The 16,752-nt window shown below is 56.2% G+C and overlaps 1 protein-coding gene across 2 annotated transcripts in view; it reads left to right on the top strand.

The window, feature by feature from the left end:
* The window catches only part of Phf21b (PHD finger protein 21B), a 60,382-nt gene that overhangs the window by 2,058 nt on the left and 41,572 nt on the right, over positions 1 to 16,752 (top strand). The window lies entirely within an intron of this gene.

Genomic DNA, 16,752 nt, shown 5'->3' with positions numbered 1-16,752 from the left:
GCCAATAGCGAGCCCGGGTCTCCGAGGCGGCGGGGGCGCGGGGGGCGCGGGGGCGGGGGCGCTCCTCCAGGAGCCCCTGAGTCGCCCCCGGCCCCGGTCCGCCCCCGAGCCATCGATCGCGCTTCCTTTGGAATGCCACAGCCGTCTGCACCAAACTTGGACAGCTCCGCCACCCCCCTAGGACTCCCCTCCCCCACTCCGGGCCGGGCCGCCCCCTCCTTCAGTACCCTGCGCGTGGCTGGGTTTTCTGGGGCCCCAGAGGCTTAGAAGAGGTTGGCGAGGTGCCCGCAATCCCGGAGAAGGACCGCTCGGAGGCCCGGGGCTCCCGATCGAGTCTTAAAGTTGAAAAGTGTGGGAGGGGGCGTGTGTGAGAGGAGGGGGCCGGAAAGAAAGATGGCAGTTCCGGGTGCCCGGGCCAGGTCCCGGGGCGCCCGGCTTTACGGGGAGCCGAAACGCACGCATCCATCCCTCTCCGGTGCCGTGAGCCCCCCAGCTCCGGCCGCGCGCCCCCGTCCCGGCGTGGACGCTTCCATTCCCGCCAGAGGGGCGCCTAGTTCTCGGGAGGAGGGGACCCGGGCCCCGCATTACCATTTTGATTGCTTCGATGCCATTTTTGGAGGGGGAGGGGTTGGAAGACCCTTCTTCTCAGAGCACAAAGATGTTTAATCACTGTGCAGAATCAAATCAGATACTTTCTTTGAAAAAAAAAAAATCCATCACCAAATCTGGGTACTGTGAGATCGCTGAGGTTTTACGAAGCCGATTTTTCACGGTGAAACGGCAAGTTGTTGACTCTTATGCTCGGAGTAGATGGGAGGGAAGGAGGGAGAAAGCAGTAACCTCGTACCTCTCCTAGCCACGATGTATTTTATGTTTGTCTTACGTGCAGTAGTTTCACTATTTGGAGTGGCTGTTCTGAGCTCAGGTTTGATCATTTCTTCTGTATGGTAACAACTGTTTCAAGGCTGTTTAAATTTTTATGATAGTAAATGAGTAGCTATTTATTATCCGACATGCCAGAATTTAGATAAGGCTGAAAGGAACATTTGAAAACCCCATTTGAAGGTGGAAGGGAAGGATTTCCCACTCCCTGAGGCTGCCTTTGCCTTTAAATTTGAACTCCAGGAAGGCTGGCTGCAGCCCAGCCTCCCTCCATCTTTGTGTGTGTGTGTGTGTGTGTGTGTGTGTGTGTGATTGTGTTAGGGGAGAGAGAGAGAGAGTTTAACAGAAAATAAAGGAAACAAAACTTTTGTGCTCTGGCCTTTTAAAAATGTTTCTCTTTTAGATGACTAAAGATAACATTTGGTTTGCGGCCAGGGTTTGGCCTTGCCCTCGGAACTTGTGTTTGTAACTGGAAGAGTGTTGCTTTTCCGGTTCCCTTTGTGGCATTTTATATAACAAGGGCTCATAAAAGAGGGAAGGGAGGGGGCCGAGGCCGGGTTCAGCATGCTAATCAAGCCGCCTCGCCTCTTCTGCTGGCATCTTTCTTGAGCTCACTCAGGCGGTGGGCTGCATGGACTTAACATTTACTCCTGTCTCTGCTTGGGAGGCTTGAGTGTGGTTGGCCGGAGAAAGGTCAATCAGTGGGCTTGGAGGTGGCTCTGGGAAGAATTGAGATGGGGAGAGGCTGTGGGGCTTGGGGTTGGGACCCCCCAAACCTTGCTCGGGAGATGCTGAACTGGGGGAGGAGGACTGAGTAAAGCTTGTGTGTTAGAGTTTCTTTTTTGAACTTAGCAGACAATTAAAAGATTCTCTTACAGGGTTACTTGGGGAAATGTCTTACCATGTCCACTTCCAGGACATTTTGTGCGTGTGTGTGCGTGTGCGTTCGTGTGTGTGTGTGTGTGTGTGTGTGTGTTGTCCCGATTTATACCTGATATAAAGGTTAAGTTTCAATTAGAAGTACACATGTGGACCGTGAACTAGATAGATGGTAAAATGAACTGGTGACCCTGTTAGAAATACAGCAGCAGTCATACATCCCTTTCAGGGCCCAGGTAGCAATTTTTCATTCACGCCTTTGGCACTGGAATTTTGTGTTACTTTTAGAGCTATAGATAAGTGTTAGAAGGACTTGGAGAATTGAATACCGTGTTGGTCAGAAGTAGGTAGATAAATAAGCTCCGCATCTCGATACAAAACTGCCCATCTTATGACCTTTCTGTCTGAAAAGGGAGCTCATATTTTTCCCTTGAAAAAACGGGTGGGGAGTAGGTCACAGGTGAATTGTGGCACCCTGGGGACCAGCCTGGCTGCCCCCGAGGTGCAGCCACCCCTACACGCTGGCTTGTGGATCTGGTGGGGGCTGCACCCCTCTTTTTCAACAAGATATGATGTGTGGAGACTCCATTAGCTGCTCCAGTGGTTTTACACCATGAATTTGCAGCACATGCAGAGAGGCAGTAACATTTTTATCTAAATCGTCAACCAACAAGCACTTCTGTGTAAATAACAGACCCATCATAAACACCCCCCCAACTCTCAGGGAGGGCAGCGCCGGCATCTCTAGACTTGACTCTGTGCAAATCCAGCATGAGCAACACTGGGAGATCCCGATGTTTGAACCCCCATCCGCGCTGGTTTGGACTCACTGGAGAGGCCTTAGAGGTGAACCTGGGACCCATTTGATGGACTCTGGATTCCGAGGGCCTGTCCTCAGGAGCAGCAATAAAAATCTGTCTTCTTGAAAGATATTATGTATGTGGTGCTCACCCGGCCCCATCGTGTCCCCAGCGTGATTCACTGGCCACTTTGGACATGGAGGGTGGAATGGGTGGTGGCTTTATTCCGAGAGTGCTCCCATCCAACCAGGCGGTTTGTCATCCCTCGGTCAAAGGCCATTGTTCCTCAAGCCCCTCCTGAGCCAGCCCGCCTCTGAGAGGGCACGTGTCATCTTCTCTGTAGTTCTGGCCCTTCCAGAGGCAGCACACTTACAGCTTCAAGAGCAAAATGACTACTCCCAAAGCCCTGAGCTGCTCACTGCAGGCAGGAGCACGGGGTTGGATGCCGGACCCTTGCACCCACTCTGCGCCCTCTTGGTTCCCCCGTCCTCTGTCCTCCACTGCCCTTGGAAGGTGGCAGCTCCTCCACTAAAGGGAGCGCAGCCTTGTGGAGGAGCCAGTCACAGTCCGGGGGCCCCTGACTGCGTGCCACTGTTGAGGGTTCCGTACACTCTCCATGTGGGCACGTTGGCCTCCATCCATCTTTGAACATTTTTATCACCTGAGAAAGAAACCATGTGGCTGTCCCTCGTGCCCTGGCTCCGAGCCACTGCTCACCAACCCTCCAGAGTGACTGTGCTGAACTTTGACCTGAGTGGAATCCGGGACTGTTCACACGCATCCTTCTGCAACCCAGAACGTGGGGTTTCCAGGTTCACCCAAACTGCATGGGCATCAGACTGACTTCACTGTCCGTTGAGTGGGTGGAGTGCACATTGTTTAACCCTTCGCCACCTGGTGGGAGGTGCATGGCCTTCTTCTTTTGGGCCTCACGAGCGGGGTGCTGCATCTTTCTTGCTCTTCTGTGACTTCCTTACCAGAGCATCTTAACGTTGGAACGTGGTCACAGTGCCCCTAGCGCGCAGCCTTCGGGTGGGTCCACGCTGTGTGTCTGCTTCACCCCTATACCCATGTGGCCCTTGCGTAGCAGCTCCTGTGCCACCCTGAGCCTTCCTTGTCTCTGGGGGTAATGGCATTGTCTGTCTTGATGGGTTACATTTGTGACCACTTTGTGTCACTTTATCCAGTGGTAGCAGGCTTGCAGCACTGGCTTGCAGGGCCTCAGCGGGCTGTTTGTATCACTCCAAGAGCTTCGTCATCATTGCGCTAGTCATAAGTTCCAGGCCAGAGATTTGCTCAACTCCCCCTTCCCATGTTCGAGGAGCAAGGGGGGCTGTGAGGATGAGCAGTGATGGCCCCGACCTGGGGGATCCCAACCATGGCGAGCACGCAGTGAACGGCAGCTTCACAGAACCTTGTCCTGAAGTGGGTGGCCCGAGAGATGGGCAGGACGAGCTCTTCGCCCTTATGATTCTCACAGAGAGGGTGGTGGAGGTGGAAGTTCTGAGCCAGGCTGCGAGGGTGACAATTTGGGGATGGCTGCATTGTTGCTGGACCGAATGTGGCCCTTAAGCTCCAGGAATGGTCAGGCTGAGCTCTTGGGCAAGCTCTCTGGGGGAACCCTGTAGTAGGGGCGGTCAAACCATGAGGAGAGGAGGAGAGGAATTGGAGGGGGCGCTGAGCAGGGCAGGTGTGGGGTGGGGAATGAAGGGCCGTGTGCGTCCTGCCCTGGCCAAGGGCTTTAGGTTGTGCAGCAGGAAGGTGTGGGCGGTGGTGGCGAGCAGGCTCCAAGGGTCGGTGTTGTCACCTGGCAGGAGGGCTCTGGTAGGACAGTGGGCCTGGGCCTGACTTGGAGAAGCGGGACTGGAGGATGGCAGAATCATCAAGGGCACCAGGGATGAGTGCCCAGGCAGGGAGGGCAGGACCCAGGGAGTCCTTCCAAGTGAGTACCATGCGCTTAGCTATACTTACTAATTACATTTTATTCTACTCATTTTGTTCTTACTGATTTTATTGACTATGCTGTATAATGGTAAATGACATCTCTACTGATAGTCATTGCTAGACAGAATACGTATGGAATCTGTGATATAATATCGTGTAAAACACTCCAGGATCATGTTATTAAAATGAGAGGAAAGATCCGGTTTTGAAGTCAGGAAGATAATTACTGTTCTCTTGCTCTGAAGATCTTAGGGGAAGATAGTGATCAGTGGCCTATTATTTCTGTAATAAGAGATAAAGGAGAATTCTACTTTTAACAAGAAGTTTTTGTTATATAAAAGTAACATATGCTGGCTGGGAAAAATCCCCGCACAGGTTTGCACATGGTGAGACTCCCGGTCCTCAGGCGTCTGCCTGCTGTACCCTGAACACACATCTGGACTGTGGGCCAGCGTCCCCCTCGACACACGCCCATGTGCAGGTCTCACTGCTCCCCAGCTCGCTTTCCACACATGCACGGTGCCGGGGCATCTGTTGGGAGCAAGCTGGGTGAATGGTGTCAACTGGAGCTCCCCAGCCCCGGCTCGGGAGGTGGGGGCATAATGTTAGCAGCCCTGGCCTCTCCCTTTATAGGCTTTTTCTCCGTCCCTGCCTCCCTGTGCCCACCAACATTCTTGTGTGTAGCAGGGGAGGCAGCTGCCCCTGGAGGTATTGTGTGACACAGCTGGCCCCTGGCAGGTGTGCTCTGCAGGATTTGTGGGACAGCACCAAGGAGCTGTGTCCCTTCTCTTTCAAGACCCTGTCCCAGTGCCTCCTGGACGGACACCTTTCTGGTGGGACTCGGTCAGGTTGGGCCAGTGACAGGGTCAGACAGCTCGGGACCACTGGGAATGGGGTTGGTGATTCAGCATCCCAGCCTGAGGCCCACCCTGGTTTAGCACCCCACTCCTGTCCAGCTGTGTCCTGCATTGTTGGATAGAACATGAGGCAGCCAGAAGAGCAGCCGAAATCCTGCATCGCCTTGGGCAGGCCATTGTGCTTCTTCGAGTGGCTTCTTACCCATGAGGTGGTGGTAGAAATGTGACCTATCTCCCCAGGTCACTAAGGGGCTGAGACGTGTCCCCGAGCCACCAAGTAAACACCAGCGCTGCTGCTGCCTGTTTCTCTCTCCTCCTTGGGCTTGGTCGATCTCTTAAGTACAGTGTCATTGGTCCCCTTTCCAGGGTGGTCTTTTCCCTGGACATGTCCTTTCCCCTACAGCCCCTGGGAGAGGTCTGTGGAGACGAAGAGTTTGCTTTGATGTTTTAGCCCCCTAAACACCTGCTGTCGGAACTGAAGGATTGATTTCAATTAAGTTTGAAATTTTCAGCGCCATGACTCCGATGCTAACTTTGGTAATCCCATGTTGCCTCATTAGAGCTGCTGGCTATGATGATTAGCCCTGTGATTTCGCAAGTTTTTCCTCTAAGGCCTGTCTCTTCAAGAACCAGGGCCTGGGCCCTGGGGCCTTTTAACTTTTACTCCCCACGCGCAGCGAGCTCTGGAGCTGGGAGCTATCACTCTGGGAGCAGGTGGTCAGTGTGTCTGCTGCCTCCACCGGCTAGCTGGTCCTCATGCTTCCATGTCTCGGGAGGCAGGGTCTCGGGTGCTGTGGGCCCCTGCGGGGGTGTGGCTTAAGGAGGCCTCTGGGTGGCTCCTGGTCCAGCGGTGTACGCCATCCCTGGCCCTACTCCAGAGGCATTTAACCCTAGTCCCTGAGTGGCCCAGGGCAGAGACTTGAATGTGGATAGCGACTTTTGAACTCAGCTCCATCATGGTGGCTCTTCCATCTTGGGCAGTCACCTCTTGGAGATTCAGGTTCCTTTGCAGGAAGAAGGGATACTGTGCTGCCAGTCAACACAGTGCTTGGCTGTGGTTAGGGCTTAAAAAGTGATATTAAAGGGGCCAGGGAGATGGCTCAGTGGAATGAGCGCTTCCCTGACAAGCGCAAGGGCCTGAGTTCAATCCCTGGCTCCGGGGGAAAAAAAAAAGTGATATTAAAGAGGCAGGAGGAGCGAAGCACTGTGGCACACATCTGTAATCCCGGCACTTGGAGGCAGAGGCAGGAGGATCACCATGAGTTTGAAGCGAGCTTGGGCTATGTAGTGAGACCCTGTCTAAAAAAAAAAAAAAGACAACAGGAGACTGAATGAGGGTGCACATTCAATTCTGGTCCCTACTGTATCCTCTGTGAGTGGGCCTTTGATGTCATACTCCGTGGGCCAGAGTAGTGGCATTTTGCTGTGGATGCTGGCAGGTGGTGGCCTGGCCAGGGTCTCTGGGACTGACCCATTCACTCCTCACCCAGCCCCGATTTCTGCTGCTCACCTCTGCCCTGTTCAGGAGGTTGAGGCAGAAGCCCAGAGAGGCCAGATGGTGGGGGAGAGGCTCACGGACTTGGACACCCGGCTGCACGATCGACACCTGGCCATGGGATCACCCCTGGGTGCTGGCTATGTGTGGGGAGAAGACCGTACTTTGTATGAATGTGAAAACAGCTGTGGACTCTTACTCCCAGCCTATGTAAGTAGTGTGAGTGTCGGCGGAGATGACCACTGCCGTAGCCATCAGTTGCCTCTGAAGCAAAAGTCGTGGAACTTTCTGGGGGCCTGACGTGGAGTCTCTTCCTGCCTGGGGGCCTGGCTGGCCACACAGCGCTGGGCGGGGTCCACTGATGACTTCTAGGTGCTGCAATGCTATCATTTCATGCTTTAAAGTAGAGGCAGCTTCTCATTTTGCAGTGGCTTCTGTTCTCCGAAGAAACGAATATGCTTCCTTAAGATATTTTATTGGCGGTTACTTACTGTTCGGCGCTCGCAATCTCCGGCGCGTGGAGAGAAAGTGCTGATGTGGCTTCCTTCTGGTTACACTCTCTGCCTGCCAATGGCAGGGGCCCTGGTGGGCTTGGGTGGCTGCGCTTTCTGTGCTTTCAGTTTTTCGCCTGGCACTGGTAGTGGCCCTGCTAAGACACAGGAGGAAGAGCTGCCTGTCCCTGCCTGGGAGGTTTCTATGTTTTTTGCGTAGGGTTGAATCAAAGCGTGAGCCTGAGGAGGGAGGGGAAGGGCAGGCTTGGCTGGGTTCTGTCTCAAAGTGGGAGCAGTGCTGAGTCCCGGCTGGTCCTTCATTGTGGACCAGTAGAGGGAGGGGCCACCTGTATCAGCTAAGAAGCAGGAAGCCGGAGGGGCCTGAGACAGTGTTGCCCTGGGAAGTAGCGGTAGCTGTGGCTTTGTGTGGGCAGAAACCTCCGAGTGGCTGTTGGCCATCACAGTCCCTTGTGTGCAGGGCCCAGACTGGGGACATGGTGCAAGTGGAGGCTGTGCTTCCCCAGACTCAGCTGATGGCTTGGGACTGAGACAGTCAGGTGGAGAGACCTGGGGACTTTGGGGATGCTCCTCTGCTGCAGGAGAAATAGCAGCAGGTGGAGGTGGAGCCAGGGGCTGCAGTCCAGGGATCAGGACTGGCCCAGAGGAGCCACTCCAAGGCCACCTGCCCATGGCAGGTACCGCTTGCAGCAGGGGCTTCTGCTGGAAGATGCTGGCCTGGAGAGCAGCTCTGTGTGAGAGGCACTGCGGGGTCCTACGTGAGATGAGCTGTGTGCCACCAGCAGGGTGGAGAAGGGACCCTGGAGTTAGTTTGCAGAGTGGCCGCCAGGCGCTCAGAGCCCTTGACTTTCCCTGTGTACACGCAGTGGCCCTGTGCATGCTGGAAATGGCCTTGACAGCCCTGCTGGTGCAGGCCAGCTGCAGCCTGTAGGTGTAGATGTCTTCTCGGCCGAGGTGTCCCGGTTGAGTGGGAAGGGGATCTGCACCTCAGCCTGGGAGGGGAGCCAGCTCCCACTAGCAAAGGAGCCGAAGCTGTCACTGGACAGTCTCATTTGGGGGACACAATGCTGGTCTTTTGGTCGCTAAGCACAATGGCAGCAGGGGCTGTCCTGAGCTGTCCCTGGGCAAAGCTGGAGGAATGAGAGAGGTTTCTCTTCTGGGAAGAGAACAGGGGCACAGGAGCAGGGAAAGGGCAAAGAGGAAGAGGGTTCCTCCTTGATGTCGTTCAGGCAGAAAGCCAATCTGCACATGTAAATGAACTTGAGAATGTAATTAAAAATATATACACATTAGAGGCCGTGATTCCGAATTTAATGTGAGGTGCAGCTCACTCGGTGACAGGCAGTGTTTCCCACAATCAGCCCCACCGTGATTAATGCAACACTTCCCCCCAAGTGCTGGTGTGGCTTTCTACCTCCGCACCTGACAGCCTGAGGCAGGCGGAGCGCCCTGCCCAATCTTGGGCTCCTTCCAGTGACTACTGCAAGGTCTCCCTGGGGCCTGGCCTGGCCTGGGAGGGAGGGTGATGAGACTGCCACTGGTGCCATCTTGGGCTGAGTTAAGAGCAACCCGGGAGGTTGTCACAGCTCCTGGGGCTGGGAGATGGCAGATGCGGGTGCAATGGAGGGTGGCTTTGAGGAGCCACCTGTGGTCAGAGCTGGGACTCGGGTGGCCCAGGAATTCCACACAGGTGGCAGGGAGGGAACTGAAGGCTACAGATCTCTCTGAGTCTTCCACCTTTTGTGTCTCTGAGGTGCCCACCAACACTGGCCGCTGTGTTTAGAAGGGGATGCCTGGAAGGGAGGGAGGGGCTCCAGCAGCCATAAGCCTGACCACATCCTGGTATTTAGCACGTGCTGCTGTGTGTCAGGCCTGCTGGGGACACAGCAGTGGACAGATAGGTCCCAGTAGCACTCCCAGAGACAGGACAGAGGACCACAGTGAGGGAAAAGTGGAGACGGTTAGAGGGGGCAGAGCTGGGGCCAAAGTGGAGCAGCTGAAGGAGTGTGTGGTGCATGTACAACATGTAGGCGTGGGTGTGGTGTGTACAGGTGAGGTAGCCACGGGGTCCCCCTGGGAAGGCAGAAGTCCACGGAGAGCTCCACAGGGGCTATGTGGCTCTTGTGGAGACAGCGTGCCCAGCAGAGGAGCAAGCTGCACAGAGGAATGAGCTCAGCTGCACCCAGGGTGGCCGGTGCGGCTGGTGGACAGTGTGGGCCAGGAACCGTCCCGGCAGCAGCCAGGTCCCTGGTGCTTGCATGTGGTATGGGGCTGCAGCACGTGGGGGCTACCCCTACAGGGGCAGCACTGGCGTGGCTGGGTCTCAGGTATTCACTGTGAGAGCGGCCTGAGGAGACCCATGACCACTGGCCACCACCCAGCTCCTGACAGAGGCAGCCACAGCAGGTCTTGGGACCTGGAGCAGGCTGGTTGTCCCTGGTGGTGAGGGTCAGGGACCAGAACCTAGTGCCCAGCTGGGGGCTCTGTCACTGCCTGATCTCTCCCCAGTTCATGGCTTATGTGACCCAGGCCTTCCCCTTCTATTCCCGGGAGCCACTGTGCTGTGCATGCATGCATGTGGGCCGTGGAGTGCGGCCCTCCTTGTGGCTGTCGCTTTGCTGGCTGCCTGCCTCTGTCTCCCTGCCACATTTCCTCCATCTTGAGCTCACAGCAGGTCTAGCATCCCTCCTGCTCGGAGATTGGTCCTCTGGATAGCTCTGCACCCTGGCTTGCGGTACGGTAGTGATCTCAGACCCTCGTCTCTTGTCCCTCATGCACTAGCTGGCCACAGCGTGCTAAGACCGTCATTGAGTCTGATGTGGTGAGAGCTTAAGGTCCTCGGACTCTGCTGAGCCCCAAGATCTAAAGACTAGGAGACTTGAGATTCTCGACCAGCCCCAGGTCCCCCAGGCTGAGTGACTCTGTCACCTGTGTGAAGCTGAGGGTGAAATCACTATGTGACTGGACGGCTATTGGGCTTCTTCTACTCTGTCTCCCCTTTGCATAAGGAAACAGACCCTGGTGCGCTTCTGTAAACGCGACGGTCCCGGCCCACGTTCTGGCCCAAGTGAGCTTCACTGAAGTTATTTTACAATGTGCTCCGCAGGGGACATGAATGGGGCATCCCGGCCTCTTTTAGTGCTGGTCTAATTATAAACACAAGGGATGGTGCCAAAGACGCTGCCGGAAGGGGGAGGACTCTGGCAGCCTGGCGTAAAGTGTCCTTTAATGAACTTCTTTGGTACGTGTATCTTAGCAACACATTTTATTACATCCTCGTGCAGCCGGACTCGCTGTGCAGTAATTTATCCCCCCTGGCCCCCTCCTTGGTGATAGGGGGGCGTCCTCACCCCCTTTCCCGAGGCTGTTTGCCTCTCTTCAGCTTTGTTTAATTGATGAAAAAGATAAACACGGCGCTGGGGGCCGGGACCTCACTGGTTGGCAGGAGCTGGCATGCAGGAGACCGTGGTCCAGGCGGGAAGGTGGTGTCCGGCGCCCGGCTGCGGCTGCCTGTGCTCTGTGGCTCCTCATCCCGGCCTTTGCTGGCTTAGGTATTTTTAATCGAGTGTCTTTCTATTGATGACATTAATTTGGGTCTGGCGGGCGGAAGTGGGGATATATGCAGCTCCTTCCTCTCCATCCACAGCCCTCGCGTGTGGAAGGGCAGGGAAGGCTCTATGGGACAAGGAAGGAGGTGTGAGTCCTGGGCCTGGAGAACTTCTGGCCCAGTATTCTGGCCCTGTGGACCTTGGCTTCTTTGTCCCTTCTGCCTCCGAGTTTCCTGAGGCTGCTGTAAACTGGAGGCTTGAAACAGGGAATGTGTGTTCTCGCCAGAGTCTGTGGAGACCAGGGTCCTCCACGCTGTGCCCTGCCCTGTCCGCGGCTCCTAGCTTCCTTGACTTGAGCACCCCTCTCCCTGGTCCCAGTGTCCATCCTCACACTGTCCCTTTTGTCTCCGGGTGTCTGTATCTCTTCTCAGTTTTTTCTTTCTGTCTTTTGACACAGGGTCTCACCACACAGTTCAGACTGGCCTTCAACTCACTTTGTAGCCCAGGCTGAATTTGAACTCGTAGCAGTCCTGCTGCCTCAGGCGTGCGCCGCCATGCCCAGGTCTTTTTCCTTCTTGCTGGGTCCCGTCCCTGGAGTTGAGGACCTCCTAATCCAGAGTGACCTTAACCTGACAATCAGGCCTGCAGAGTGGCGTCCTCAGCTTCCGGGTGGAAAGGAATACCGGGGGACGCTGCTCAACCTGGTCCAGAGCACCTGGAATTGCAGCTGCTTATGCACACCTCACGCTCAAGTTGGGGGGTCAGAATTGATAGAGGCCCCCCAAACCCTGGTGGCTAGAAGCTCGGGCCCATGTTTCAGCGCTGTCCTTCTTCCTGAGCACTGTGACAAGTCACTTCTGAACCTACTACCCAGTGTTGGACAGAATATGCAGCACCTCCAAATTCAGGTGCACCCCTTAGTAGGGTTTATGGGTCCCCAACAACAGAGTTTGTCAATCACTTGTGCATGCCATTTTGGAAACCACCGCCTGAGGGTTTCACTCTGACTCAGTCTTGGGAATAACGATGGGACCGTTAGAAGGAAACACAGTAGGGGCAGGAAGCCAGCAAGGAAGCTCAGGCGCCTGTGCTGGCTCCCAGAGGCTCCGTGGCTTTGCAGCAGGTGCTCGGCTCGTTGAGACCCCGCTACCTCCTCCATGGGGTTGGTGACAGCGAAACTCAAGAGCAACCTGTGCCCGTGGGGCCCGTGAGTGGGCAGCTGGGCAGGGCCAACTCATCCAGCAGGCCAGGGAGTGCGGCAGGTGGTCCGGGGTCATCCCAGACTAGGACTGAATTTCTCTTCTGCCATCTCGAGCAAAGGAGACCTCTGCAGAGGAGCCCCGTGGTGGGAGACTGGGGTGCACCTCCACTGCTCAGTGGCTCCCGTCTCTTCCGTGTCCTCAGGTTTATGGGTGGCATGCGGGTGATCACCTGGTTGCTTGGCATTGGCCACAGTCAGTGCCACCAACATGGGGTGGGGGCCCTCCTGCTCCTGGCACACCAGCCCACCCTTGTCTGGGGGCAGACAGTCTCTGACCTGGCTAAAGACCCTCCTCCCACTCCGGTCAGCTGCCCAGAGGCTCAGAGAACTGATGGCCGGATCCTGGGCTTTGGCCAGTTTTCTGGCTCTTTGATGATGCACTCCCTCTTCATTACTGGGTGTGGAACCCAGGCCCCTGGGGTCTTTCGTGCGCCCAGCCTGTATACCTTGCGACCTGGCCCACAGTGTCCCTGTAGGAGCCCATTTTCAGATGCTCAGCGGCTCCTTTACTAAGTGCATTTGGAGGATTCCAGGGTAAGTGGAGACAGCGTTCCCAGCAGCCCCTCCCTCTCTCTGCCTGGCTGGAGAGGCCGGTGCTGTAGCTGCCGCCTGCCCCATCCCCAGCTGAGTCCCCGCTTGTCCCTGTGTGGCGCCCAGTGCACAGTCAGGCCGTGGACCTCCCCACAGGGCATAAAACAGAGACATTGTGTGGCGCAGTCACAGAGAGCCTGCCAGTCAGGCCACAGTGGGTGTGGTCCCTGGGTCTCCCTGCCAGGTGCCCTGCCTTGCGTCCCGCAGCAGCTCTCGGCCTCCTCTCCGTCTCTCCCAGGCTGAGGGCCTCACCTCCTAGCTGGGGCCAGAGATGCCACAGGCACACAGAGGAGGTTCCCTTCTCTTCGAGGTGGCCGGTGCCTGCCCTCTCACTCCGTTACTTCCGGAAGGGGCATCTCATCGGTCTTCCCACAGAACTTTTTCCCGTCACAAGGTGGCTGTCCTCACATGGACCTGACCTTGGCGCATGAAGGCCAGCATCGCAAGTGTCTGTGACTCGGTGTCCTCGTCGGTGGGGCCCTCGGTGCCCCTGGCAGCTGCCCTCAGTGCTGAGTCCCATGTCACAGGCCCTGCGTCAACTCCCCTAGCCTTCCGGGGCAGCTGCTGATGGGCTTTGGCCTTTTCCTGCTGGCTTTGTTAAATAACTTTGACTAGAAATGTTTATTGGTACAAAATAGACATAACATGAAACTGTCAGCACCGGCCACCTCCAGGAGGCCATTGTTCTTGCGGAGCTGAAACTCCCCTGCCACTGGCAGCTCCCCCTGCTGTCCCCGCCAGACCTGTCTCTCTAGGAGCTGGGGAACTGTAGACACTCATAGGAGTGGGTCATGCAGTGTGTGTCGATTGGACGACATCTTTAGGGCTCACCGTTCCGGGGCTGCAGCCGAGTCCTTCCCTGTGGGGCAGAACCCTGTTGCATTGCACAGGTGAGCCGGGTTATGTATCACCCCCGTAGACTCTGCCCTGGGGCTGTTGGAGGCGCTGCCGTCCGTGTGGTGTGCAGGAGGCTGATTCTGCTTCTCCAAGGTCCTCACACCCACAAGAGGGGCCCTGACCTAGGCTTTTGCTTTTCCTCCTGGACAGACTCAGGAACAAGAAATCTGAAAGCTGCCTGGTCCTTCTCAGGGGACAGAGCCCAGTGGCAGCCACCTTCAGGCAGACCTCATCTCCAGACGGAGGGCACCTCCGAGCCGGCCTCTGGGGCTGTGGCAGGAGGTGGACGCGAGGAGGGGGATCTGCAGAGGGTGCACTGCGGCGCCCGGGATGCTGAGGGAGTTACCCTCTAGGGCCCTGTGTTGACAGGAAGAGTGTGGACATGAGACTGGAGACCATTCACAGTGTTGTCCAGACTTCATTCTGCGATTTGTTTTCTGGCTTTTCTCCCGCTTACGATGATGCATCAATGCAGGTGTGAAATGCGGTCCTCCGAGCCTTTTCATTCATTAGCGACAATTCATATCTGTCCAGCTGCATCTTGTTGGTGTGCCAGGTGCGGCCACGCATCTTCACCTGTTGAGACAACCCGTGTCGGAGTGAGCATGACACCATCAGGGGCTGGTGATTTCTCACTCCCTCCTCTCCCCTCCCCATCAGGCCGTAAATCCTAAAGGGCAATGGGAGAATAGGATCCGATCAGACTCAGAACGAGGTGGACCTCTCTGGGATCAGTTGTCCGGGCCCTTGGCGGGCTTGCTTTGCAGATGGTGGGCTGCCTGTCACAGGAAGAACCCGGCCCATGGGGGTGACCAAGAGGGAATCCTGGAGAAGGCAGTCAACATTTGTCACAGTTTATGAAGCAAAGCTTGGGTGTGCAGAGCGCCGGGAGCCAGTGAATCAGGTTGGCAGACACAGGCTGGCCGGCCACCTGCAGCTGCTCCTTCCCTTCTGCGGGCCACTCGGAGGCTGCATGCGACGCGGGCTGGCGTCTGGGCTTGGAGAACTGGGAGCTTTTTCTCCGAGCCCCAACCCTGGACACAGCTTCGCAGCATGAATTCTTGTGCCCTTCTCAGACCCTCGTTAGTGCTGTGGCTTCAAACTTGCGATTGTGCGTCCTCAGGCCTCTGTCCTTGAGCGTCCACGCGATGGGCTGACCTGTGAGCTGGCCTCTGCAGTCAGTGGTGACGCCTCGTAGGGCCATGCCCGTCACCCCAGCAGGCTGGTATTTCCTGCTGCCCACCTCACCTCCCAGGGGTCCGCCCCTCCCGTAGCCCCACCTCCTCTGCCCAGTGTACTTCCTTCCTGTGTCCCCGATGTGTTCTGTTCTGCTATGGTCCTCTTCTTTCCCAGCAGCTGCGCTGAGGCTGTCCAGCAGCCTCCTGGCTGCACTTCCCTCCGACATCTGCTGTCACACCGTTCTGACCCCTCCCCTTGGCCTCTGCTCACACCTCGATCCTCATCAGATTCAGTTCCGGAGCTTTGCATGATCCTCCCTGACCATGTCCCGCTCCTGGCCTCTGTCCACAGCCAGGTGCCTCTTTCCTGACAGTCCTGGGGCTCTGCAACACCTCTCACCCCTAATGAGCTACTTAAAAAATAAGCATTGATTTCCAGATAAGAATCACAATTAATTTTAAATGCTCTCCGTAAACCTTGTTACAAATAATTGCCAGAAACATACAAAGTCTGAGATTAATTAGAATGGACAGCCTCATTTGATGTGGGGTGTGCTTCTCATTTCTTAGTTACATGTGTGAATTGCGTAGCTGCGCTGGGGCAGCAGTGGCTGGGAGATGCCAGGCAGGGGGACTTGCAGAGCCGCCTGGGCCCATGCATGCGGGATGGGGGACGCGGCTCAGAGCTTTCCAGACCTGGCCAGTGGCCCACACCCTCTAAGAGCAGCCTCTGGCTCTTTGTCTGTGGAAGGGGTTCCGAGCCTTTTGGGGTCTACTGCCCAGGCTGTCCTTGGTGCCTGCGCTGGCCTTTCCTCCTGTTCTCCCCACTGTGTATTGTTTCACTTACTCCTGCCAGGAGATAAACAGAAGTGGACAGAAAATGGAGATATCTGGGAGGCTGGTCTTTTTCCTTTGGTCAAAACTCCTTAATTCAGTGCTGAGTGTGGTGGGCAATGTCCCAAATCGCAGCACTCAGGAGGCTGAGACAGAACGATCCCTGGAAGTTCAAGGCCAGCCTGGGCTACACAGTGAGATTCTGTCTCAAACAAACAATACCAAGGGCTGGGGATATAGCTGAGCAACACTCTGACTGTCTGGCAAACACAAGGTCTCGAGTTTGATTCCCAGTACCAAAGCAAACAAAACCAAACAAAGCAAAAAACAAAATACCACCCATGGCTCAGTGTGGGGAGGTTACTTGGTCTTACCCATTTCTAACAGAGCCAGAGAAGGCCCTGGGAGACTGCTGAGGCAAGGGGGCCACCTAGGCCTCTGCTGGGGAGCGCTGTGGCCCCTGGGGCAGCGTGAGCCCCTCGGCACTGGGTGGGGTGTGGGGTGAGTTTGTGCCCCCGCAGGATTGCCCTAGTAACCAGTGCATGTCTGTTGTGGGAATTCATGGTCAACCTTTTCTCAGTTTCTTCTCCAGGATCCTCTAAGTCACTCGGGCATGTCCTTGAGCACAGTGCTCCAGTATTGCAGTCACCTGTCACATTTCTTTGCTGGCCCCTGCGTGGCTGTTGTTTCAGGTCATGGAGGTGTTCGTGTCCCTTCCCTTCTGGAAGAGAAGAGCACAGGTACAAGGCCAGGCCTGCGAGCACGGAAGTCTCAGTCCTGTGCAATGCTGGCCACAGAGGCCAGGCAGTCATGTCGGAAGCATCTCAGGATTGGTTTTGCCTGGTCAGGCTTCCTGCATGCCTGTGACACGCCAGCCTGGGCCAGCATGGTGCTGGGGAAGCCCAGGCCCAGATGCCAGGCCCTGCTCTCGGCAAGCTCATGCGCCACAGCTAATCCGGTGAGGGGAGTTCTGAGGCCTGAGGGCTCGCAGGAAGCACCACCTAGAGACAGCATCGCCAGGTGGAGCCAGGAACACTGCAAGCCCCAGTGAGCCCAGTGACAAGCCCCAGTGAGCCC

The sequence above is a fragment of the Octodon degus genome, unplaced genomic scaffold, assembly GCF_000260255.1.
Source record: "Octodon degus isolate 3935 unplaced genomic scaffold, OctDeg1.0 scaffold00153, whole genome shotgun sequence".
Classification (NCBI taxonomy): domain Eukaryota; kingdom Metazoa; phylum Chordata; class Mammalia; order Rodentia; family Octodontidae; genus Octodon; species Octodon degus.
This window is presented reverse-complemented; position numbering and strand designations above follow the sequence as displayed.